This window comes from Zea mays, chromosome 6 (assembly GCF_902167145.1).
Source record: "Zea mays cultivar B73 chromosome 6, Zm-B73-REFERENCE-NAM-5.0, whole genome shotgun sequence".
NCBI lineage: Eukaryota > Viridiplantae > Streptophyta > Magnoliopsida > Poales > Poaceae > Zea > Zea mays.
The window spans coordinates 158,001,722-158,020,720 of record NC_050101.1 but is presented as its reverse complement, the minus strand read 5'-3'; positions in this window follow the sequence as shown (position 1 = coordinate 158,020,720).

Sequence of the window (18,999 nt, the reverse complement as noted above, 5' to 3'; positions counted from 1 at the left end):
CTTGGCATCCTTCATTCCAAACTTGTTAAATATATCTTGAATGTACTTTGTTTGGCTGATGAAGGTGCCCTCTTGGAGTTGCTTGACTTGAAATCCTAGGAAATACTCCAACTCCCCCATCATAGACATCTCGAATTTTTGAATCATGATCATACTAAACTCTTCACAAGTAGATTTGTTAGTAGACCCAAATATGATATCATCAACATAAATTTGGCATACAAACAAATCTTTTGCAATGGTTTTAGTAAAGAGTGTAGGATCAGCTTTACCAACTTTGAAGCCATTAGTGATAAGGAAATCTCTTAGGCATTCATACCATGCTATTGGGGCTTGCTTGAGCCCATAAAGCACCTTTGAGAGTTTATAAACATGGTTAGGGTACTCGCTATCTTCAAAGCTGGGAGGTTGCTCAACATAGACCTCTTCCTTGATTGGTCCATTGAGGAAGACACTTTTCACGTCCATTTGGTAAAGCCTAAAGCCATGGTAAGTAGCATAGGCAAGTAATATGCGAATTGACTCAAGCATAGCTACGGGTGCATAGGTTTCACCAAAGTCCAAACCTTCGACTTGTGAATAACCCTTGGCCATAAGTTGGGCTTTGTTCCTTGTCACCACACCATGCTCATCTTGTTTGTTGCGGAATACCCACTTGGTACCTACAACATTTTGGTTAGGACGTGGAACTAAATGCCATACATCATTCCTCGTGAAGTTCTTTAGCTCCTCTTGCATAGCCAACACCCAATCCAAATCTCTTATTGCATCCTCCACCCTGTATGGCTCAATAGAGGACACAAAAGAGTAATGTTCACAAAAATGAGCGACTCAAGATCGAGTTGTTACCCCCTTATGAATATCGTTGAGGATTGAGTTCACGGGGTGATCTCTTTGAATCGCTAGGTGGACTCTTGGGTGTGGTGGTCTTTGACCCTATACTTCTTGATCATCTTCCTTATCTTGATCATTGTCATCTCCCCCTTGATCATTGTCCTCCTCTTGAGGTGGCTCATCCTCTTGATCTTCATTTTCATCATCTTGAGCCTGATCCTCATCTTGAGTTGGTGGAGATGCTTGATTGGAAGATGACAGTTGATCTTGTGCTTGAGTGGGCTCTTCGGATTCCTTAGGACACACATCCCCAATGCACATGTTCCTTAGCGCGATGCACAGAGCCTCTTCATCATCTAGCTCATCAAGATCAACTTGCTCCACTTGGGAGCCATTATTCTCATCAAACACAATGTCACAAGAAACCTCAACTAATCCAGTGGATTTGTTGAAGACTCTATACGCCCTTATGTTTGAGTCATAACCAAGTAAAAAGCTTTCTACAGCCTTAGGAGCAAATTTAGATTTTCTGCATCTTTTAACAAGAATAAAGTATTTGCTACCAAAGACTCTAAAATATGAAACATTGGGCTTTTTACTGGTGAGGAGTTCATATGATGTCTTCTTGAGGATTCGATGAAGATAGAGCCGGTTGATAGAGTAGCAGGCGGTGTTAATCGCCTCCGCCCAAAACTGGTTCGGAGTCTTGTACTCATCAAGCATGGTCCTTGCCATGTCCAGTAGAGTTCTATTCTTCCTCTCCACTACACCATTTTGTTGAGGTGTGTAGGGAGAAGAGAACTCATGCTTGATGCCCTCCTCCTCAAGAAAGCCTTATATTTGAGAGTTTTTGAACTCCGTCCCGTTGTCGCTTCTTATCTTTTTGATCCTTAATCCGAACTTATTTTGAGCTCGTCTCAAGAATCCTTTTAAGGTCTCTTGGGTTTGAGATTTTTCCTGCAAAAAGAATACCCAAGTGAAGCGAGAATAATCATCCACAATTACATGACAATACTTACTCCCGCCGATGCTTATGTAAGCTATCGGGCCGAATAAATCCATGTGGAGTAACTCTAGTGGCATGTCTGTTGTCATGATGTTTTTGTGTGGATGATGGGTGCCAACTTGCTTTCCTGCTTGACATGCGCTACAAACCCTGTATTTTTCAAAATGAACATTGGTTAGTCCCAAATTGTGTTCTCCCTTTAGAAGCTTGTGAAGATTCTTCATCCCAACATGGGCTAGTCGGTGATGCCAGAGCCAACCCATATTAGTCTTAGCAATTAAGCAAGTATCGAGTTCAGCTCTATTGAAATCAACTAAGTATAGCTGACCCTCTAATACTCCCTTAAATGCTACTGAATCATCACTTCTTCTAAAGACAGTAACACCTGTATCCGTAAAAAGACAGTTATAAGCCATTTTGCATAATTGAGAAACTGAAAGCAAGTTATAATCTAAAGAATCTACAAGAAAAACATTGGAAATGGAATGGTTAGGTGATATAGCAATTTTACCATGTCTTTTGACCAAACCTTGATTTCCATCCCCGAATGTGATAGCCCTTTGGGAATCTTCATTTTTCTCGTAGGAGGAGAACATTCTTTTCTCCCCTGTCATATGGTTTGTGCACCCGCTATCAATTATCCAACTTGAGCCCCCGGATGCATAAACCCGCAAAACAATTTAGGCCTTATTCTTAGGTACCCAAACGGTCTTGGTCCTTTCACATTAGAAACAAGCACCTTGGGTACCCAAACACAAGTCTTGGAGCCCTTGTGTTTGCCCCCAAAATATTTGGCAACTACTTTGCCTGATTTGTTAGTAAGCACATAAGAAGCATCAAAAGTTTTAAATGAAACATTGGGTTCATTTGATGCAGTAGGAGTTTTCTTTTTAGGTATTTTAACATGAGTAGGATGCCTAGAGCTAGAAGCCTCATTCTTATACACAAAAGAATGATGGGAAACATAATGAGATTTCTTAGCATGAATTCTCCTAATCTTTTGCTCAGGATAACCAGCAGGATATAAAATGTAACCCTCGTTATCCTGAGCCATGGGAGCCTTGCCCTTAACAAAATTAGACAATCTTTTGGGGGCATTAAGTTTGACATTGCTTCCCAGTTGGAAACCAATGTCATCCTTGATGCCAGGACATCTCCCATTATAGAGCATGCTTCTAGCAAATTTAAAATTTTTATTTTCTATCTCATGCTCATTGATTTTAGCAGTTAGTTGAGCTATGTGATCATTTTGTTGTTTAATTAAAGCTAGGTGATCATGAATAGAATCAACATTAATGTATCTACATCTAGTACAAATAGTAACATGATCAACACTAGATGTAGAAAGTTTGCAAACATTTAATTCATCAATTTAGATTTTAGTATGACATATTCATCTCTAAGATAGGAAATAGATTCATTGCAAACATTTAAATTTTTAGCCTTAGAGATTAGCTTATCATTCTCAGTTTTAAGGCTAGCAATTGATTCATTCAATTTATCAATCTTAGCAATTAAACTAGCATTATAATTTTTAAGATTGGTAACTGAATCATCACAAGCATTTAACTTCTCAACCTTAGCACATAAATTAGCGTTCTCAGTTCTAAGGTTGGAAATAGTGTCATGGCAAATGCTAAGCTCCTTAGTCAAATTTCCATTTTTTCTCTACTACCTGAGCATAAGCATTCTTCACCTTAATATGCTTTTTATTTTCCTTAATAAGGAATTCCTCTTGGTTATCCAAGAGTTCATCCTTCTCATGAATAACACCTATCAATTCATTCAATTTTTCTTTTTGTTGCATGTTAAGATTGGCAAAAAGGGTAAGCAAATTATCCACATCTTCACTAGAGCTACCCTCATCACTAGATGTTGTATATTTAGTGGAGGCTCTAGATTTTACCTTCTTCCTTTTGCCGTCCTTTGCCATGAGGCACTTGTGGCTGATGTTGGGGAAGAGGATACCCTTGTTGACGACGATGTTGGCGGCACAGCATCCTCGTCGGAGGAGGAGTCGGTGGAGCTCACGTCGGAGTCCCATTCACGACATACGTGGGCATCATCGCCATTCTTCTTGTAATATCTCTTCTTCTCCTTCTTTTCCCCCTCTTGTCATCGCCCCTCTCACTGTCACTAGATATAGGACATTTTGCAATAAAATGACTGGGCTTACCACATTTGTAACACACCCTTTTAGAGCGGGGTTTGTAATCTTTCCCCCTCCTTTGCTTGAGGATTTGGCGGAAGCTCTTGATGATGAGCGTCATTTCCTCGTTGTCGAGCTTGGAGGCATCGATGGGGAGCCTACTTGATGTAGACTCTTCTTTCTTCTCCTCTGTCGCTTTGAATGCGACGGGTTGCACCTCGGGTGTGGAGGTGCCGCCTTGCTCCAAGTTGACAATTTGTCTGGAGCCTTTGATCATCAATTCAAAGCTCACAAAGTTTCCTATAACCTCCTCGGGAGACATTAGCTTATATCTAGGATCACCACGTATTAATTGAACTTGCGTAGGATTATGAAAAACGAGTGATCTTAGAATAACCTTGACCATTTCATGGTCATTCCATTTGGTGCTCCCGATGTTGCGCACTTGATTCACCAAGGTCTGGAGCCGGTTGTACATGGCTTGTGGCTCATCTCCTTGGTTGAGGACGAATCGACCGAGCTCTCCCTCGGTCGTCTCCTGTTTGGTGATCTTGGTCACCTCGTCCCCTTCATGTGCGATCTTGAGGACATCCCAAATTTCTTTGGCCGTCTTTAACCCTTGCACCTTATTATACTCCTCTCGACACAAGGAGGCGAGAAGTATAGTTGTGGCTTGGGAGTTAAAGTGTCGAATTTGGTCGGCCTCATCCGGATCGTAGTCCTTGTCCCCCACCTTAGGTACCTGCACTCCATACTCAACAATATCCCAAAGACTTTTGTGGAGAGATGTTAAATGGAGCATCATTTTATTACTCCACATAGAATAATCCTCACCATCAAAGGATGGTGGTTTGCCTAAGGGAACGAAAAGTAGTAGAGTGCGCTTAGAAATGCGTGAGTAGCGGAGGGGCATCTTACTATACTTCTTGTGCTCATGGCGCTTAGAAGTAGTGGACGACGAGTCAGAGCCGGAGGTGGAAGGCGACGAAGAGTCGGTCTCGTAGTAGACCACTTTCTTCATTTTCTTCTTCTTGTCACCTCTCCGTTGTGACTTGATGGAGGAAGAGGATTCCTCCTTATGCTTGTGACCGGACTCCCTCGAATGAGTTCTCCTCGAGCTTGCGGACTTGTCACCGCCGGTCACGATCTCCCTCTTGGCGTGATCTCCCGACATCACTTCGAGTGGTTAGACTCTAATGAAGAACCTGCTCTGATACCAATTGAAAGTCGCCTAGAGGGGGGTGGATAGGCGGGATATGAAATTTACAAACTTAAGCACACACTACAAGTCGGGGTTAGCGTTATAATTAAATCCGAGTCCGAAAGAGAGGGAAAACATATCAACCAAGAAATAAAGCGGATGAACACGGTGATTTGTTTTACCGAGGTTCGGTTCCAAAGAACCTAGTCCCCTTTGAGGTGGTCACAAAGACCGAGTCTCTTTCAACCCTTTCCCTCTCTCAAACGGTCACCTAGACCGAGTGAGATTTCTCCTTAATCAATGGGTCACTTAGACCCTGCAAGGACCACCACACACTTGGTGTCTCTTGTTTTGATTACAAGTCACTTGAGAATAAGAATGGGAAAAGAAGAAAGCACGATTGCAAAAGCCAAGCGACAAGAGCGACAAATAACACATAGATCACTCTCTCTAAAGTCACTAATCACTAATGATCACTTGTCTCAATTGTGGAACTTGGAGAGATTGGAAGCTTTGATTGTGTCTTTGAATGGATTGCTAGCTCTTGTATTGAATGTGAAGGATTGGAGTGCTTGGGTGTAGTGAATGGAGGTGGTTGGGGTTGTATTTATAGCCCCCAACCACTTCCTAGTTGTTGCTCCTTTTCTGCCAACCGCGGAAGGTCCGCGCCCCTGGTCCGGATGGTCCGGCCCTGCACATCAACGACTAAAATCGCAACGGTCAGCAGTAACGGCTATATCAACAGCTATAGAGCATTTAATGCGTCGTAAGATGTCAGATAAAGCAGTCGAGGACGGTCCGGTCGTGCACCCCGGACGGTCCGCGAGGATGCTAAAATTACATTTTACCGAACACGTCACCTTCGGGTTTTTCTGGTTTTCACCGACCGGACGGTCCGCGCTTGGTCTCGGACGGTGCTTGCTTCTCCGTCGGACGGTCCGTAGTGTAGACTTGTGTTTTTGCAGTGTTCCTGTCCGAGGGTCACCTTGGTGCCGCGGACGGTCCGCCGCAAGGGCCCGGACGGTGTGCGTGTAGGTGTTTTTCCAAAAAGCTTCTCCTATTCGGAATAATCTATGGTATTCCGGACAGTCGACTTAGTATGGTTGTAGATGAACTTATGCACCTGTGAAATGATCAACTGGGCAAACTGGTTAGTTACAAGGTTTGTGATGGCCGTCAAACACCAAAATTGATTATAGGAAATGTTGAGACTATTCCCCTTTCAAGGAGGAAGACGACCCTGCGCTATCGCGGACCGTTCGGCCCTGTGCGCGGACCATTCGGTGCGAAGCAAGGAAGGCGTCGCTCCTGCGCCTAGGTCGCAGACCGTCCGCGGCGCCGCAGAGAGCACCGCCAGGCGGTACACCCCTAGTGATTGGTGCTACCCAGATCGGCGCCAACACACTTTTTGGCGACTCCGCTAGGGAATAGGTTGCAGATCTATAAAATCAGGCTTACATGGCCGATTCTAAAGATCTCAACAGTGCTTCTCCAAACAGCGACACAAGGCTGACTAATTTATCGGTCACTGAGCATAAAAGATTAAAAGATGACATGAAGAAAATAGATGAGGAGGTTGTAACGCCCCGAATTTTGCAGTGATTTTTTTTTTCTTTTCTTTACTCGCCAAAATTCGGGCGTTACCTTTTCCTTTTCTTTTTCCCTTCGCTAAACCTTGACCTTTTCCAAAGTTCTAAGCGGGATTCGGTTTGGAATTCCCGTGTAAGGAAAAACCCTAAATACTTTATGTTGTTTGATGCACCATGCCGAACCTTGCATTTCTTTTGATTGCTTTGAAAGCGCAATTGCATTCATGTAGAAAGATCGGATTTCGAAAATGTGGAGAAGATCTTTTCTTTCTTTTTTTTCCCTCTCTTTTTCTCTCCTCTTTTTCTCTCTCTCCCGCGCCGTGGGCCGACCCCGGCCGGCCCAGGCCCCTGCGCGCCCCCCCTCTTGGGCCTGGAAGGCCCAGCCGCCCCCCCCTCTTTCCCTTATTCCCTAACCCTCTCCCTCTCCCCCCTCATTTTCTCCCTCCCCACCTAAGCCGCCGCCCCTACCCCCTACCCGCCCCCTGCCCTAGGTCGCCGCGCCGCCCCCTGCCGCCGGCCGCCCCTCGCCGTCGATCCCCGACACCGGTGAGCCCCCCCCTCCTCTCTCTCTCCCTCCTCCCTCTCTCCCCTCTCCTCCCTCCCCTTCCCCTCGCCGCTCGGCCCCATGGCCGGTTCGGCCGCCCGCCCCACCCCGCCGGCTCGGCCGCTCGGCCGCCCCGCGCCCTGCCCCGCGCCCTGCCCCGCGCCCCTGCGCGCCCTGCGGCTCGGCCGCCCCGCCCCCTGCTCGGCCGGCTCGGCCGCCCCCTGCGCCGCCCGCCCTCCCCAGCCCGACCCCCCCCCCCCCCCCGCGCGCCCGCCTGGCCGCCGGTTCAACCGGCCGGCTCAGCGGCTCAGCCGCCCGGCCAGCCCCGCCCGCGCCCGCGCCCCGCCTAGGGCCGGTTCAACCGCCCTAGGGCCGGTTCAACCGCCCCCCCCTTCTGTTTTTTTTATTATTTTTTTTATTTTATTTTATTTACTTTCTGTGATCATAATTACTGTATTTTAAGTAGGCTAATCACTGTTCATGCTATAGGAAAATAGGAAGTTTAATTTAAAATTTCGTTATGTTATTGATTCACGTAGTTAATTGTTTACCCTGTGCAATGTTGATCAACTAAAAGTGATTAGGTTTCCATCAGTATATATAAATATATATAACAGAATTATTTTGTTAAAAACCAATTGTGTCATTAGTGCATAAGATTTAACCCCCTGCGAGACCTTTCCCCGTTTCTTTCTAACCATAACAAATGCGTTATCGAATGTCATACTTGATGCATATTCGCTTTATTTGTTATCTTGTATGGTGTACTGTTCTTTTGTATTAAATATGTGGATGTATGTATGTACGTTTGCGCTCGCATAGAGAACGATCCGGTCGAAGAGCCCGAGGAATCCGCAGGAGAAGCCCCTGAGCAGCAGTCGTTTGGTGGAGGCAAGTGTCCTTTGACCTATCTATGTCCTATTCATTCTTTAATTCACCTCCCGCATTACACATTTATACCTAAGGATTGACTAGCTTTTGTTATCCATGTCCTTGTTTACCTATTTGGGTCGGATTATTACTACTTAGTCTGATGCTATTGCTCAACTCTAATCAATGAACATGATGTGATTATCTATGATACGCTGTTTTCCCTTCTCTTATTATGATGTTGTACTTGTGGTTTTCAAGGGGACTCGAGCGGTTTCTCGAGTGCCTCTCCGTAAGGACCTGTTCTATGGATGACCGCCCGGGAAAACAGTGTGAAAGGGAAATAGGCTCAAACCTTTTCCTAAATGATTTTGGTGGTTGAATTGCCTAACACAAATAATTGGACTAACTAGTTTGCTCTAGATTATATGCTCTACAGGTGCCAAAGGTTCATCTACAACTATACTAATTCGACTGTCCGGAATACCGTAGATTATTCCGGACAGAAGAAGCTTTTTGGAAAAACAGGCCAAGCGCGGACCGTCCGGGCCCTTGCGGCGGACCGTCCGCGACACGAGGATGTCACTCGGCCAGAACCAATGCAAAAATCCAAGTCTGTGCTGCGGACCGTCCGATGGAAGAGCAAGCACCGTCTGAGACCACACGCGGACCGTCCGGGCCCTTGCGGCGGACCGTCCGCGACACCGAGTTGACTTCGACCAGGAACTACAAATCAGGGACAGTCCGACTAAACCGCGGACCGTCCAGCTACAACGTGCGGACCGTCCGGCTATAATTCGCGGACAGTCCGCATGTGAAGACCTGGTTCAGCCCGAAGGTGACAAGTTGAGCAAAAGGAATTATAGAGCTGGCGCGGACCGTCCGGGACCAAGGGCGGACCGTCCGCGTGGTGTCACCAAGGCAGATAGCCGTTGATCTAGCCGTTGATCTGTCAGAAGTATCCGTTGAAGATGTCAGAATCGACCGTTGGAGGGTCGCGGACCGTCCGGGCCCTAGCCGCGGACCGTCCGCCAGTGCAATTCCTGGCAGATGCGCCCCAACGGCTATATGGATAGTTGAGGGCTATAAATACCACTCCAACCGTCCACTTCAAGGTGAGGGAGCCCAAGCAACATTCCAAGTCACATAGTTGACATACTCAAGCCCTCCCAACCACCTATATTCATTGATCCATCCTATACACAAGATTTAGTCCACTACAACCAACACAAGTGCCACAAAAGAGAGAGCAAGCAATTGAGAGCTACTCAATTGAGTTTAGCCCTAGCGCCTTGTGAGATTCATTGAGAGATAGTGTGTGCTACATCTTTGTGTTCATTTGCGCGTGGAGTTTTTGACTCCCATTCGAACTTCCTCCAAAGTGTTGGAGGCTTGTAAAAGCTAGCAAGAGACACCAAAGATTGTGGTGGTCCTTGTGGGATCGAGAGTGATCCTTGAGAAGAAGAAGAGCTCGCCGATCCTTGTGTGATCGGGAGAGAGGGAAAGGGTTGAAAAAGACCCGTCCTTAAGTGGACTCCTCAACGGGGACTAGGCCTTCGAGGGCCGAACCTCGGTAAAACAAATCACCCGTGTTCATTGTGCTTTTGCTTGTGATTTGTTTGCTTTCCCTTACTCTAAGTTCTCTTGCACTATTCTTTACTCATATCATTTGGTGTTGCTTCAAGTTAAACTCTCATTTAAGTGAAGCAACGCTCCGCAAGAAAGAACTTGAGTTAGTGCTCTTTTCATCTAAGCTTTCTTGCTTTATTATCATAGACTTATTAGTTGTGTTGATTTATCACTTCCGCATTATTTGAAAGCTATACTCTTTACTAGCAAGAACTTAGTTTTTATACTCCGATAATTGTTCATCTTGTTCTAACCACTAATCAAGGGATCTAGTTGGGGGATAAAGTTTTAATTTTCAGGTTCCGCCTATTCACCCCCCCTCTAGGCGACTTTCAATTGGTATCGGAGCTAGGCACTTCATCTTGAGTCTAACAACTCGAAGTGATGGCTCGTAAAAGATCCCAAAAGAACAAGAAGACATCTTCCAAGGAAAACACGGAGGTAACTCTTGAAATATTACTTTCCGATTGTTCTAATTATGATTCATGGTCTACTAGAGTTATAAATGCCTTTAGAACCGTAGATCCACAATTAGAACAAATTTTAGACAAGAGTATTATCCCTCCCAACTATGATAGGGAAAATGTTTCCGATGAAGACCAAAGATGTATTCGCTTAAACTATCTAGCTTTTGACATCTTGGTTAATTCTCTTAGCAAGGAAGATTATCATGCCCTCATAATGAATCATTATGAACATATTCCCGATGCGCATGATATTTGGACTAGAATTAAAAGCAAGTCTAATAAGTCCAAAAATGATAGTTCATTTTGTGCTTCTACTTCCTTTGGTATTTGTGATACTAACCCTTGCAAGGGAGAAGAAGAAAATGAACGATGGAGACCAAACGATGAATCCACCTCTCCAAAAGGTTTGTCTTCCCATTTCGATTCCCACATGTGTTGTGTAGCTAATGAAAATGATAGCGGAAGCACAAACGAGGATGAGGAGGAAGAAAGAAGCTTTGTGCATCTCTACGCTCGCCTAAGCCAAGAAGATAAGGCGGTCGTGCTCAAACTTCTAGAAAGAGCGAGAGAACAAAGCGAAGCTCGTCAAAGGCTAGAAGATATTCTCTCCATAAAGATGCAACACTTTGACGAGTTGACTAAAGAGCATGAGGAGCTAAAGTGCTCTCATGTTGATTTGGTCCAAAGGTATGAAACTATTTCAATTGAGCAAGATAACGCTTTACATTGTATCGCTCAATTAGTAAATAGGAATACCTTGCTTAAGGACCAAATAGAAAAGCTAAAAGTTGAAAATCTAGTTTTTCAAGATAAATATGATATGCTTCTATGTTCTCATGAAAATCTTATAGATGATCATATCATATTAAACATTGCTCATGAGGTTGTGATAGAAAATTTAAAATCCCAACAACCTCACTCATGCACATGTATTCAAATTGATACTATATTACCATGTGCTAATGCTTGTTGTTCGTCGACAAGCAAATCTTCTTTTGAGCTAGAATCTACAGGAACAAATGATGATTCATATCAAAAGCTCAAAGAAGAAAATGAGAGGCTAAAGAAGAGCTTGACACAACTTAAAGGGAAATGCATTGCCCAACCTTCTCAAGATAACCGTGATCACATGGTGAAGAAGCTTGAGACAGGAACAACCGTGGCATGCACTACATCCCTTGAAGAAAATGTCAAGGATTTGAGGATTGCCATGAGGAGGAAACAAAAGATGGAATTTAACACCTCCTCCAAAAGCCTCAACCACGCCTCCACAAAAGGTAACATCCAAGGTAATGATCAAGCCACACGTCACATTAAAAGGTGTAGTGAATGCTTTAAAGAGGGGCACTTGATTAGGTCATGTCCCTACATCAAAAATGGCTTGATTATTAACAAGGATGATAGACTTTGTTTTAAATGCTCTAAGAAGGGACACTTGCTTAGATCTTGTCCCCATTTAAAACAAAAAGGCATAGGGTTAGAAAAGAAAGTTTTTACTAACTATGTAGCAGGGAACAAGCAAGGAAAGAAGAAAACTTCAAAACTTGAAAAACGCCTATGCTACACATGCCGAAGAAAGGGACATCAATGCAAAGATTGTCCCATTGGTAAAAATCTCACTCCTAACTTGTCATTTGATTCATATATAACTAGGCAACCCAAGATTGCAACTTGTGCTAGAAAGGTAACAAGTTTACCAAGCGCTAGCACAAAGGACACTTGGGTTCCTAGATCTTTGTTTACTAACCTTAACGGACCCATCAAGCGATGGGTACCAAAATGTGCTTGACAAGATTTGTAGGAGAAGGAGATGGTATGAACCTTTGGGGTGCTTGAGGGAGTTAATTCAAGTCTTATCAACTCAAGCTATCAATCTTCAAATGATCTACATATTCAAGATTGACCCAAGGTTACTTCAGTTTATTGCATTCAAAACTCATATCATCTCGGGAAGATATTAATGTTGTAGGAAATAAAGAATCATCATGTGCGGAATATCAAGGCCTACAACATGGAGGAAAGTCAAGGGGTGGTAACATTTATATTCTTAAGTGCAATTATCTTAATTTGTCATGTGTCTTGTGTAGTCACATAAAAATAGAAAGCATTTAAGGATGTTTTAAAATTATGTCATCATTCTTTGAAGAAATTCCTCTCATATGGTAGATTGTGTATTTATCAAATTCTATATTATGACAATCTACATGTCTTTAAATTGTTGCAAGTTCACATGGCATGTCTTTACATTAACTATTCTATTATTGCCATGTTCTAGATATAGAGAGATATTTCATGTTCTTAAAAGAATAAGGTGTCATGTAAGAAATTCAAATACTTAGGACACTTATAAAAGGAAAAATTCTCTCTATAGCTAGAAAAGTGAGACCAATATTTTTATCTAAGTAATTTAAGTAGTCTCACTTGTAGAGAATAAGTTTCTCTATGGAAATGCGTATCTCGTCATGTCTAGGAAATTCTATCCAATAATTCATGTTGTATCTCTTATTGCTTAAGTGGATATGATTCTTTCACATTTATCGCTTTCCAAATCATGATTTAGATTTATTCCTATAATCTCAAAGGATTATTTATGCTTGTTTTATGAGTTAAAATTGAGCATAACATCATCTATGAATAATCTAGTTCATGCTATGGAGTTTCCATGTTTTGTTAATCTAACTTCTCATTCTTTATCAAAATGATTACTAAATGGAAACTAGTGCTTGTGTTGCTAACGTATCTCTTGAGCTTACTTATAAATATGCATAGAAGGGAAAGTACACAAGCCTCATGGGTTGATCTTCACCCAAAAGAAGAAAGGTAAAAGCAAAGGTATGGGAACTCATCTTCTTAAGTTAAGTTTAGTTCCCATCTCAATGAGTATTTAATCTAAATTATCATACTCTACTCTTGAGAGGAATAGATTCTTTATTGGACCGAAATTAACTGAGTATGCATTCAAATATCATTTTCTTAATGCTTATGTCCATTAGAATCTATTTAATGCCTTTGCGATATTTATATACATGTTATCATATTGATTTGCTTCCAAGTGATGATTAACTAACTTCAATATGATAAAGTAAAATCTCCAATGATTATTAAAATGCTTAAAAGGTGCTCACTCATTTTTCTCAAATGAAATGCACTAATGTTAAGGTTTTTACTTCATGTCTGTGTGACTTGTGGATGATGAATCTTGTATGCTAATTATCTAAAGTAATCATCCTTCACCATAGACTCCCTTGCGCTATTAACATGTCTCTTGAGTATTTTCAATAAGTTTGGAAGGTAAAAGAGACAAATATAAAGGGAGGACACTCAAATGAAAAAGAAAGAACATCAAGGACAACAACATCTACCTGGACAATAAGGTCTTCACAACAATCAATGATGTGGTTGTAAGCATTCTAAATCCTTTTTCATTATGAGATTACCAGGCTCAAGTTGTTTATTGCTAAATTTATGAGCCTTGATCAAAATGTATAATGCTTCTCCCTTTATGTTCTTAAAAGTGAATGCATCGAAATCAATTCTTTAAATTACTTGATGCATATCTGTAGGGGGAGTCCATTATTATATTTTGATTATGTTGAGACTATTGCCTTGTCTTAGTAATTTCATATAGTCTCTTGCATGAGAATAATATCTCTATGTAAAGGTACAAAAAGGTAAAACTACTCTATCTCATTCATACATGTACCTAAAATCTTCCTACATTACTTGCATATCATTGTATAAAAGGAAGAAAAAGCATGTTCATGCATTAACCCTGCTTCATACCTAGTTTAACTTCTCAAACATTCATTTTTACATCTTTGTTTAAACTGGATGAAGTAATTTTATTGTCAAGGAGCTTAAAGCTTAACCTTGTAACGAGGATAAGCTGCCTTTTGTTCCAAAAGGTGGATGGTCCTTAGGTCTCTTTGAAATCCTTAAGGGTAAATGCTTGAGATATTTATAACATGCTTTCATAAGTGCATAAAATGTCATTAGCATCACACTTATACTATGACACAATGCACTTTACACTCTTTACGATATAGACATGGTCTCATTAACCTAATTATGTGCACTTGGCATTTTAAACCAAAAATTTGTTTTCCTCTCTATGCACATATTTAGGGGGAGCAATCTATATTGTATATAATTGTTTAAGCTTAATTGATATATCCTTTTTAATCATGACTCTTTCCTTTGGTACATTTGCATATTTCTTATCTTCATTGTGTGCCAAGGCTAAGACTAATATGTTTTCATGAGCATCTCATGTATTAAGTCTTAGATTGAAAGGGAAATGGAGTATTCGGCAAAGACATCGCTTCCACTCAACTCCATTGGTATTATCCACTCTTTGCCGGTATCCCGCCGTCTCTCCGTATTTGGTATAATCTTCACTCATGTTTTATTTGCCAAAGGGGAGAAAGTAGTTATTTGAGGGCCTACATTTCACTCTGAGTATCCGTTTTTGGCGATTCATGCCAAAGGGGGAGAAAGTATTAGGCCCAAAGCAAAATGACCGCACCACCACCTCCTAATTTCAAATTGGTAAAACTAATGATTTTCAATTGGTGATTTTCAATTGGTAAATTTCAAATTGGTATCTTATTATGTTCAAAAGGGGGAGAAAGTAGTATTTTCAAAATTGATATCTTAAAACCCTCTTGAACACTAAGAGGAGGATTTCATTGAGGGGGAGTTTTGTTTAGTCAAAGGAAAAGCATTTGAAACAGGGGGAGAAAATTTCAAAATCTTGAAAATGCTTCTCAAAATCTTATTTATTTATCCTTTGACTATTTTGCAAAACATTTTGAAAAGAATTTCCAAAAGAGTTTGCAAAAACAAAACAATTGGTGCAAGCATGGTCTAAAACATTAAATGTAAATTGGTCTAATTTCAAAGTAACCTTTGCACTTACCTTATGCAAACTAGTTCAATTCTGCACTTATTTATTTGCTTTGGTTTGTGTTGGCATCAATCACCAAAAAGGGGGAGATTGAAAGGGAAATAGGCTCAAACCTTTTCCTAAATGATTTTGGTGGTTGAATTGCCTAACACAAATAATTGGACTAACTAGTTTGCTCTAGATTATATGCTCTACAGGTGCCAAAGGTTCATCTACAACTATACTAATTCGACTGTCCGGAATACCGTAGATTATTCCGGACAGAAGAAGCTTTTTGGAAAAACAGGCCAAGCGCGGACCGTCCGGGCCCTTGCGGCGGACCGTCCGCGACACGAGGATGTCACTCGGCCAGAACCAATGCAAAAATCCAAGTCTGTGCTGCGGACCGTCCGATGGAAGAGCAAGCACCGTCTGAGACCACACGCGGACCGTCCGGGCCCTTGCGGCGGACCGTCCGCGACACCGAGTTGACTTCGACCAGGAACTACAAATCAGGGACAGTCCGACTAAACCGCGGACCGTCCAGCTACAACGTGCGGACCGTCCGGCTATAATTCGCGGACAGTCCGCATGTGAAGACCTGGTTCAGCCCGAAGGTGACAAGTTGAGCAAAAGGAATTATAGAGCTGGCGCGGACCGTCCGGGACCAAGGGCGGACCGTCCGCGTGGTGTCACCAAGGCAGATAGCCGTTGATCTAGCCGTTGATCTGTCAGAAGTATCCGTTGAAGATGTCAGAATCGACCGTTGGAGGGTCGCGGACCGTCCGGGCCCTAGCCGCGGACCGTCCGCCAGTGCAATTCCTGGCAGATGCGCCCCAACGGCTATATGGATAGTTGAGGGCTATAAATACCACTCCAACCGTCCACTTCAAGGTGAGGGAGCCCAAGCAACATTCCAAGTCACATAGTTGACATACTCAAGCCCTCCCAACCACCTATATTCATTGATCCATCCTATACACAAGATTTAGTCCACTACAACCAACACAAGTGCCACAAAAGAGAGAGCAAGCAATTGAGAGCTACTCAATTGAGTTTAGCCCTAGCGCCTTGTGAGATTCATTGAGAGATAGTGTGTGCTACATCTTTGTGTTCATTTGCGCGTGGAGTTTTTGACTCCCATTCGAACTTCCTCCAAAGTGTTGGAGGCTTGTAAAAGCTAGCAAGAGACACCAAAGATTGTGGTGGTCCTTGTGGGATCGAGAGTGATCCTTGAGAAGAAGAAGAGCTCGCCGATCCTTGTGTGATCGGGAGAGAGGGAAAGGGTTGAAAAAGACCCGTCCTTAAGTGGACTCCTCAACGGGGACTAGGCCTTCGAGGGCCGAACCTCGGTAAAACAAATCACCCGTGTTCATTGTGCTTTTGCTTGTGATTTGTTTGCTTTCCCTTACTCTAAGTTCTCTTGCACTATTCTTTACTCATATCATTTGGTGTTGCTTCAAGTTAAACTCTCATTTAAGTGAAGCAACGCTCCGCAAGAAAGAACTTGAGTTAGTGCTCTTTTCATCTAAGCTTTCTTGCTTTATTATCATAGACTTATTAGTTGTGTTGATTTATCACTTCCGCATTATTTGAAAGCTATACTCTTTACTAGCAAGAACTTAGTTTTTATACTCCGATAATTGTTCATCTTGTTCTAACCACTAATCAAGGGATCTAGTTGGGGGATAAAGTTTTAATTTTCAGGTTCCGCCTATTCACCCCCCCTCTAGGCGACTTTCACAGTGCAACCATGAGGGTGGAATGGGGTGCCCTTAGCTGAATAATTAGAGGATCCGGGGTGTAGTTCACTTAGCCGTCGTGCCGTCAATGGGGCTCGGTGTATGCGGCTCGCTCTGCCAAGTTTGGGTTCGCCCCTTGGGGAGGAGTGCGGTGCATTTAGGAAACCTAACGGGTGGCTACAGCCCCGGGGAATCTTTGTAAAGGCTACGTAGTGAAACCCTGCCTATTCACCTTGGTAGTGTTTAAGGGTTTGATCGGCCCGAGGCAAGAGGGAATCACGGCTTGTGGGTAAAGTGCACAACCTCTGCAGAGTGTTATGAAACTGATATATCAGCCGTGCTCGCGGTTATGAGCGGCCAAGGGAGCTCCAGTGTCACACCCGGTTTTAAAAAGGCAAACCGAATGCGAACCATGTACGTGCCAGGATCAGTTATTCACGTACACAGCAGTTACATAATATGGACATCATCACACAGTGCTCAAAATAGTATTAATAAGGGGAAATAATCGATTACATCATACGTCTGAGACGCCCATATAGTTCTTACAATAAATCAAAGTGCGGAAAAGAAACGTAGATAACCGCGGCCTTCACAGGCAGCCGACTGGGGGTTGCCGCTAACCCACACCTAGAACTCGTCGTAATCTTGGAACTCCTGGAAGTCTCCTTCCACAGCTTCATCTTCGCCTGAGCAGTGGTTGCAATGCTGACAACCTGGGGGGGGGGTTTGGTGTGTAGAGCAAGGGTGAGTACACATCAACATACTCAGCAAGTATCCTGTTTGGCTGTAGTGGACTAGCTTTATGTGGGGATAAGTCAAGCAGTTGCTTTTAGTTGGTCAGGTTATTACTTACTAGTAGAAAGCCAAGTTTTAGCATTAACCCAAGTTATTAACCCAATGTATCCTTTCCAAACGGAAAGAATACCACTTACCAGCACCATAGCCATAACCAGAACCATCAATCTCATAACCACCTGTACCACAATGTCTCTGATCAAGTACCACTAATCATTGGAGCTCCCTTGGCCGCTCATAACCGCGAGCACGGCTGATATATCAGTTTCATAACACTCTGCAGAGGTTGTGCACTTTACCCACAAGCCGTGATTCCCATTCTGCCCGGAGATCATGACTCTCCATTGATCACTACCAAGGTGATCCAGCAGGGCATCACTACGAAGCCTTTACAAAGATTCCCCGGGGCTGTAGCCACCCGTTAGGTTTCCTAAATGCACCGCACTCCTCCCCAAGGGGCGAACCCAAACTTGGCAGAGCGAGCCGCATACACCGAGCCCCATTGACGGCACGACGGCTAAGTGAACTACACCCCGGATCCTCTAATTATTCAGCTAAGGGCACCCCATTCCACCCTCATGGTTGCACTGTTTTTCCCGGGCGGTCATCCATAGAACAGGTCCTTACGGAGAGGCACTCGAGAAACCGCTCGAGTCCCCTTGAAAACCACAAGTATATCATAAAGAAGAACGGGAAAACAGCGTATCATAGATAATCACATCATGTTCATTGATTAGAGTTGAGCAATAGCATCAGACTAAGTAGTAATAATCCGACCCAAATAGGTAAACAAGGACATGGATAACAAAAGCTAGTCAATCCTTAGGTATAAATGTGTAAAGCGGGAGGTGAATTAAAGAATGAATAGGACATAGATAGGTCAAAGGACACTTGCCTCCACCAAACGACTGCTGCTCAGGGGCTTCTCCTGCGAATTCCTCGGGCTCTTCGACCGGATCGTTCTCTATGCGAGCGCAAACATACATACATACATCCACATATTTAATACAAAAGAACAGTACACCATACAAGATAACAAATAAAGCGAATATGCATCAAGTATGACATTCGATAACGCATTTGTTATGGTTAGAAAGAAACGGGAAAGGTCTCGCAGGGGGGGGGTTAAATCTTATGCACTAATGACACAATTGGTTTTTTAACAAAAGAATTCTGCTACATATACACTAATGGAAACCTAATCACTTTTAGTTGATCAACATTGCACAGGGTAAACAATCAACTACGTGCGTCAACAACATAACGGAATTTTAAATTAAACTTC